Source organism: Microtus ochrogaster (genome assembly GCF_000317375.1).
Source record: "Microtus ochrogaster isolate Prairie Vole_2 chromosome 14 unlocalized genomic scaffold, MicOch1.0 chr14_random_1, whole genome shotgun sequence".
Classification (NCBI taxonomy): Eukaryota; Metazoa; Chordata; class Mammalia; order Rodentia; family Cricetidae; genus Microtus; species Microtus ochrogaster.
The window spans coordinates 28,540,875-28,548,707 of NW_004949096.1; the positions used below are offsets into that span (position 1 = coordinate 28,540,875).

At 45.2% G+C, this 7,833-nt stretch overlaps 2 protein-coding genes across 4 annotated transcripts in view; both read left to right on the plus strand.

Annotated features, from left to right (window-relative positions):
• Mga (MGA, MAX dimerization protein) overlaps nucleotides 1-3,010 on the plus strand; it is a 124,878-nt gene extending 121,868 nt beyond the window's left edge. The window contains exon 26 of the mRNA XM_013352635.2: nucleotides 3,001-3,010. The gene's annotated coding sequence lies outside the window, so the exon portion shown is untranslated. The remainder of the gene's footprint in view (nucleotides 1-3,000) is intronic.
• Mapkbp1 (mitogen-activated protein kinase binding protein 1) overlaps nucleotides 1-7,833 on the plus strand; it is a 56,004-nt gene that overhangs the window by 10,984 nt on the left and 37,187 nt on the right. The window lies entirely within an intron of this gene.

Sequence of the window (7,833 nt, forward strand, 5' to 3'; positions counted from 1 at the left end):
AAAAAAAAAAAAAAAAAAAAAAAAGAAAGTCAGTGTGAAAATATATTAGTTTTATAACCCACTAGGTTTCTAATTTGGTACTGCAGTAAAATTTTTATTTAAAAAATTTGGTGGAACGAATCTTTGTGGTGCATCCCTGTAGTCCAGAACTTATAAGACTTAGGATCAAGAATGTGAGACCAGCCTGGGCTCAGGAGGACCTTGTCTCAGAACAGACAAATAACAATAAAGAAAAAGATACATATACAAACCCCACTAAGACGATATGAAGATGTGAGGCTATCTCACTCAGACTGCAGATCCAGCATCTGGTATAATTTGGTAATACTCACTGGAAGAAACACTTCATTTTTCATAATAGTGACCTCTTTGATGTTCTCCAAGTAGCTCTGGATAGAATGGCGTATGTGCATGAAATGAGATCCCTCTATCTGCTGAAAAGAGTGAAGTCAGTCTGTCTGTACTGATGTGCAATGACGTATAAGATATATGTGGAGAGCAACAGCAAGTTGTAAAACACTCTGCTAATGATGACTTATTTTTGTGAAAACATACATATCTAGTAGTGTATGCACAGAAAAAGTGAAGCTATAAATAGCACTGGTAACCTCAGGGAGAGTTAGATTATGGTAATTGTCACTGAAATTCTATAAGATTTGAATTTGAAGTAATGCACCTCCATTATTTTTGTAAGCAGAAAAAAAGATAGTAAAGATGAAATTTTTAATTCAGATTTAAATATAAAATGTTCAAAATCAGCTGGGTGGTGCAGGATGCACACCATCTCAGTATTCAAGGCAGAGACAGGCAGATCTCTGAGTTTGAGGCCAGCCTGGTCTAGAGAGCAAATTCCAGGACAGCCAGAGTGACACAGAGACACCCTGTCTTGGAAAACAAAGTTTAGAATCTAAAATCTGTACTTATTATTAGTTATACACAAATGTTAGTGAAAATGTGTCTGGTTATGATAAGCTTGGTGGTTTGGGATGTATAGCATACATATTAGTATTAATGGGACATAAAAATACTTTCTTGGGGCTGGTGAGATGGCCTGGTGGTTAAGAGGACAGCTCACAACTACCTGTAACTCCAGCTCCAGGGGACCTGGCAGTTCTGGCTCCTGTGCTTCTTCACCTATGTGCACATACCCAAATGCACACATACACACAAACACACAGGTGAAAATAATAAAACAGAACCTTCAAATTTTTTTCTTGAAAATCTAGGATAGCCTTGTGAGTTTGAGATGCTGTACTTCTCATATCTTTAGAAATACTTTTTTTTTTTTTTTTTTTTTGGTTTTTCGAGACAGGGTTTCTCTGTAGCTTTGGAGCCTGTCCTGGAACTCCCTTGGTAGACCAGGCTGGCCTCGAACTCACAGAGATCCGCCTGCCTCTGCCTCCCGAGTGCTGGGATTACAGGCTAGAAATACTTTTTTTATTGATGTTTAGTCAATAAAATCTTTTGATGCGAGCCAAGTGTGTAGATGCAAGCCAGATGTGTTGGGTGCACCTTTAATCCCAGCACTCAGGAGGCAGAGTCAGGTGGATCTCTGTGAGTTTGAGGCCAGCCTGGTCTACAAAGTGAGTTCCAGGACAGCCGGGGCTACACAATGAAACCCTGTCTTGAAAAACCAATAAACAAATAAGTTTTGATGCTTTTAAGCGGCACGTGTCTGTGAAGAGTTTACTCACGGGGTAATGTAAAGAGGATCATGAAGCAGTTGTCCCATAATTTCAACACGCAGAGAAGCCACTGAAAGTTGAGACTCGGGATGTGTGACCTTTGAACTGATCTGTGCGTGGAAGCTAGGATATCGGCATGTTTGGTAGCGGCTCCTTTTGGGAATAACCTGCACTGGCAAGTGTGCCTGTTTCTTTTAGGTGAGTAGCAGGAAACTGAGTTCGACTTCGGGGCTGGTGACGCTAGACGCAGACATTTACACTTTATTGAGCTGACAACAAGGACCCCTCGAAAGGGTAAAGTCCACAGGAGGGGATTTTTATATGAAAGCTTTTGCTACCTCTGGGAAAGTGAGGAAGGCCTTAGGGTATGGAAAGGAGTCTTGACTCCAAGTCACCATGACGCTGAGCACTAGAGCCTTCCTTCCCCACACCGTCTTCTCGGTTGCACACTCACTTTACCCAGGTCGTCTTGGCAAGGAACACAGTATTCTTCCTGCTGACAGCAGTGGAAACCGGGAGATCAGAGCAAACAGCTCAGCTGTGTAGATTGGGAAATGCCCCTTTTTTGTTGCTGTTTTGAGACAAGGTCTCAGGTAGTTTGAGACTGCCTTTAAGCTCACTATGTAGCTGAGTTCCTAATCCTCTTGCCATTAAGTCCCTGGGATTACAGGTGTATGCGACCACATCTGGCTTTGATTAGGCTCTTTTGAGGACCAGACTTTAGTCCATAGAGTTTTGTGATTCTGGTCTTAGTATAGAGAAGTCTGACATAGAGGGGAAAAATCCCCTCCCCCACCCCATCTGAATTACACTGTCTCATATCTTTGCTTTTCTGGTAACCACGGAGAAGTTAGAAAGGGTCAGAAGGCTTCCTCTGCCCAGGCACAGTGCTGTTGAGCTGCTTACTGGACATGGGCACGTGATGGTGACTGTGCTGTAACGGGCTCTTTAGCAAGAGTCCCTCATTCTCTCTCCCTTATTCTCCCTTTGTCTGCATAGAAAATCAGACTCTCCTGCGATGCCAGTTACCTTGGAAACAGGTGTCAACTCTCCATATTGACTATAGGTTGTAGTATAGCCCAGATATGTTCAGGTTCTGACCACATCCATCAATCTGGCATTAGGAAAACTTCCTTTTCTCTTTCTTTGAAGTCATCTACTAAGGAGTGGATGTTTTTATAGACTTATTTCAGCTACTGATAAGTTGTGAATTTTTGTTTTTTGGTTGTTTTGTTTTTTGAGACAGGTTTCTCTACATAGCTCTCGCTATCCTGGAACTCACTGTGTAGACCAGGCTAGCCACAAAATCACAGAGATACACCTGCCTCTGTCTTCCAAGTGCTGGGATTAAAGGTGTGTGCCACTACATTAAGTCCAAGTAGTGACATTTAAAAGAAGGGAAGGAAGGAAGGAAGGAAGGAAGGAAGGAAGGAAGGAAGGAAGGAAGGAAGGAAAGAAAGAAAGAAAAGAAAGAAAGAAAACATTAAAGCTGGGGCTGGAGAGATGGCTCAGTGGTTAAAGGCACACTGTCCTTGCAGAGGAGTGGATTCAGTTCCCAACACTGTCAAACAGCTCACAACTACCTTTAACTCCAGTCCAGAGAATCTGACACCCATTTCTAGACTCTGCAGGCATGCTCACACACAAGAACATGTGCATACACACACACACACACACACACACACACACACAAATAATAAAGATGAAACAAATCTTTTTTTTTTTTTTTTGGTTTTTCGAGACAGGGTTTCTCTGTGGTTTTGGAGCCTGTCCTGGAATAGCTCTGTAGACCAGGCTGGTCTCGAAATCACAGAGATCCGCCTGCCTCTGCCTCCCGAGTGCTGGGATTAAAGGCGTGCGCCACCACCGTCCGGCAATGAAACAAATCTTTAAAAACAAAACAAAACAAAACCGTGAAGCTAGCCTGACAGGCATGTTTTACCCCTATTTTATCCTGATGCCCTCTGTCTTCTCCTTTCTAGTGATTTTGTTGTGTTTTGAGACAGATTGGCCTGGAACTCACTACTTGCTATGTAGCCCAGGCTAGCTTCAAACTTGGAATGGTCCTCCTGGCCTTGGTCTCTAAGATGCTAGGATTACAAATGTGTCTCACCATATCCAGCCCCACCCTAACCCCCAGGCTGCACTTGAATTCTTGGGTTTCTTAACTTTCCAAGTAGCTAGGAGCACAAGGGCATGCCTGTCACTGTGCCCGTGTGCCCTCTGCCTCCTTGGTTTTCTGGCCTGTCCTTGATGTGCACCAGAGGTGAGGTGACTCCTAGTGTGTGCCAGTAGAAACAGCAACGTTCTGTTGATGCTGGAAAACCCAGGCCTCTTCCTCGTGGCACTGTGGCTTCTGCTGTAGGCTGCTCTGGCTGCACACTCACCGGTTACCTCCTTCTTTCTATTTGTTCATTTATTTAATTAACTAACTTTTTTCATTTATTTTGTTTCTCTGTGACATGGTATAATCCCAGTCCTTCATGAAGTTGTCACGAGTGTTACATTAGATACTCAGTGTGACGTGCTTAGAGCAGTTGTTGGCAGGTTGTGTGTTCAGTGAGTGGTAGCTCTGGTTGCTGTAGAACTGGTCTGCACAGACCCTTTGTCCCTTCAGGTATTGTCTCAAGACTTGAAGTGCCAGCTTTTTCTTGTGGTCCCAGCAGGGCCTAAGATTTGGGGGAAATGGCAAAATGCTTTAAATATAGTTGAGGCCTGATGGTGATGGCACACACTTTAGATCTCAGAGTTTGAGAGGCAGAGGCAGGCAAATCTCTGAATTTGAGGTCAGGTGATGAGTTCCAGGACAGCCAGGGCTACACAGAGAAACCCTGTCTTCAAACAAACAAACAAATGCTCTAGTTCAGACCCTGATTCTTAGAACCATTTGGAAAGCTTTTCTTTTTTGTTTTCTTTTTTGACACAGGGATCCTCCCTGTTGTCAGGCTGACCTACAGTTGCTGGCAGTCATTTTTCTTTCAACCCCAGAAGTAGCAGGGATTTTAGATGTGCCTCTGGAGAGCCTTTGCCATGCAGATGAATTAAACCTCCCCTTGTGTTTCTGTTCAGAACCTTGCAAAGCCAGCTGTGGTTTTGTCTGCCTTGTAGCCCAGCTACCTAGAGACTGCGGTAGGAAGATTGTTTGAGTTCCAGAGTTTTAGACCATCCTAGACACACAGGGAGACCTACCTCAGAAAAAGTGGTGAGGACTGAGGAGGTGAGCCAGTTAGTAAAACGCTTGCCACACAAGCAGGAGGATCTGAGTTTGATCCCCAGCACCCACTTAAAAAGATGGGCTCTGGCCCAGACTATGCCAGCACTGGCTTCCTAAGACTTGCTGACCAACCAGATCAGCTGGATCAGCAAGTAATAGACTCTGTCTGAGAACACAAGGTAGGAAGCTAGAGAAGATGCCACACACACTTGGATGCACATAACCTCACAGGACGAGACAAGGGATGTGCTCGAGGGGTAGGGACTGCTATCTGGGCCTCGTGGGGATCTTGAAGTAATTCTATTGCTGGCCCAAGACTGGGCAACTTTTGTTCTAGTCTGCTGGTCTCCAAGGACTTGTGATAGAGGATCTCTAAGATTATCTCTTCTACACAGTAGCAGACTGATCTCCCCTAGAAGCTGGTGCTGATGGAATCCCAGCACAGGAGAATCAGCTCAGCTCCCACTGGTCTGCAGTGTTGAACAGGAAAGCTTAGTTTAGTCACATTGGAGTCACTGGTTTCTGGTGGGCTTTGTGGAAGATAGCGTAACTCTAAATCATCCACAGTGGGTTAAGACCAGCACAGACTTGAGAGGCCAGGTCTCTTTGCCTGCCTTGGAAGGATCCTTTTTGCTCCTAACTACCTCTGACCAGATGACACTTTGACCTCTAAATCGCCAGAATCATTCTGTCTTCTAGGTTCAGTCTTTGGGTCTCTGCACAGCTGCCTAAGGTTCTGTAGAAAGCCGTGGGCTCTCTGTAGCTTCTGTGTAAGTGGCAGTTCTTAGGATGGGGTGGGATTAGAGTAGAGAATAGACAGGTCACTGTAAACACTTTTTCTTAACCTCTAGGAAGGTAGCAGGGTCTCTGGTGTGCTTGTTTCTGGAAGCCACAAGCCACCACTCGTCTGAAATGGCTTACATCCCTGGGTTTATCATTTGTGCCGGGTGGAGCTGAGAAGCTGGGGAGGGGGAAGAAGGGAAGAAGGAGGCTGGGGGCAACAAGATGGCAACAAAAGCAGATATCACTTTCCTTAGTGTTGGGGATTTCTCACCCGTTTGAGGTCAGCCAAACCCTAGACGACCCAGGCCTTTTCAAAGTGATTTTGACTTCTTAGGTCCCCATCATGAGGGGGCAGCCCCTTCATAGCATGGGCCGACTCCCGGTGTGGTGGGCCCTCACACTAAGGAAGAAAGAGAAAACCTTCACAGTCTATGCCTGGCCCAGGCAAGGAGTCCCTATGTCAAAGCAAGTGAGCAAGCCAGAGAGGTGGAAGCTTGAGAGCTTGGCTAGAAATAGCTTGAGGCCCTCCCTACAGTCCTGGGCTGTGTTTAGTTTAACAGCCTGGGGCTTCTTGGGACTGGGGTGGATGGCTCAGACATTTGAGGAATCCTGTTCCTGCCTCCTCGTAGCACGCACGTTGATGGGTGCTCCCCTATAGGAACTCCCCCTCTCTACTGCCAGGCACCTCATCTTTTCCACAGCATGAGAGTGGGTTTTCTCCAAAGCTCTGCTTAGTCTCTCCCTCCTGTCTTCTGTCTTCTCCTATCTTGTTGGAAACACTTATCAATAAATATTTCCAGTCCTAACCTCTCCAAGTATCCATCCTGTTTATGTTACTGAATGGAGTGTTCTGTGGGTCCTCCTAAATACCCCAGCACCCCTTCAGAGCAGTGCCCTGCCCCCTTGTAGACCCAGATCCTGCTTTTGACTTTGCTATTTCTGAGGTTCAGAATTGTGTTTTATTTTTTTCTACAGAGTTGTATAGTGCTCATTTATTGCCAGTTTTATTTGCTTTATGGCTTTTGGATGTTATTTCTGTTCTACTGCTACTGTCTCAATGCTTGTCTTGATTTCATTACTTCTCACCTGAGTTATTCTGGCAGCCTCATAACTGTCTCCTGTGTAGGTTTGTGTTGGAGCTTTGCTTGAACTCCTCCCGTGGTCTCCCAGGACCTAAAAATTACTCCTCTTAGTTTGGCACTCAAGGTCCTTTCAGAGCGAGGCATGGTGGCACATGCCTGTGATCCCAAAACTCAAGAGACTAAAGCAGGAGGATTGCATGAGTTTGAGGCCAGCCTGTGATATGTGTCAGGCCAGTCAGGACCTATCTTAAACAAGCAGTTCTTTCTGGTCCCTTTGCATTCTACCTCTCTAGACTTAGAATTCCCTGGAGCACGATTTTATCATCTCTGTTATCTCCTGCCATCAGACTGTTCCTCACACAGCTTCCTCTAAGAATTCCTTCTGTGTTTTCACCTGTCAAAGTCCTGTGAGGAGGGCAGTAAGATGACTCAGTGGGTAAACACAATTGCTGCTGAACCTGGTGGCCCAGGCTTGAGTGCTGAGACTCACATGGTGGAAGGAGAGCACAGACTCCCCCAAGTTATCCCTTTAGTGATGTTCGTGTACCATAGTACATAGGTACACACAAACTAAATAAATGTAATAAAATAAATCCTCTGTGTGCCACAATGCCTAGCCTCAAAGTTTTGAAAGAAATCTCATCTCTAAATACCAAGGAAACACCAAATCCCCACTCTGTATCACTAGGCAAGGTCTCCTTCATGAACCTGCCCAGATGTCATGTCTCATTGTTGAGGATTCTGTTCTTTTGTGACCTTTGTCACACACTGTATTACTCTGGACTATTCCTGATGGGATCCTCATAGCATCCTATGGCTTCCAGACTCATGCATACATGCATACATACATACATACATACACACTAAACAGTTTGTGGCTGGAGAGATGGCTCAACAGTTAAGAGCACATACTGATCTTCTCCGGAGAACCCAAGTTTGATTTCTAGTGTTCGTGTCAGAAAGCTCACAATCAGCTATAACTCCAGCTCTAGGGGCATCTGACCTCCCCGACTTCTGCAGGCACCTGGACTAGGGGCATCTGACCTCCCCGACTCTGCAGGCACCTGGA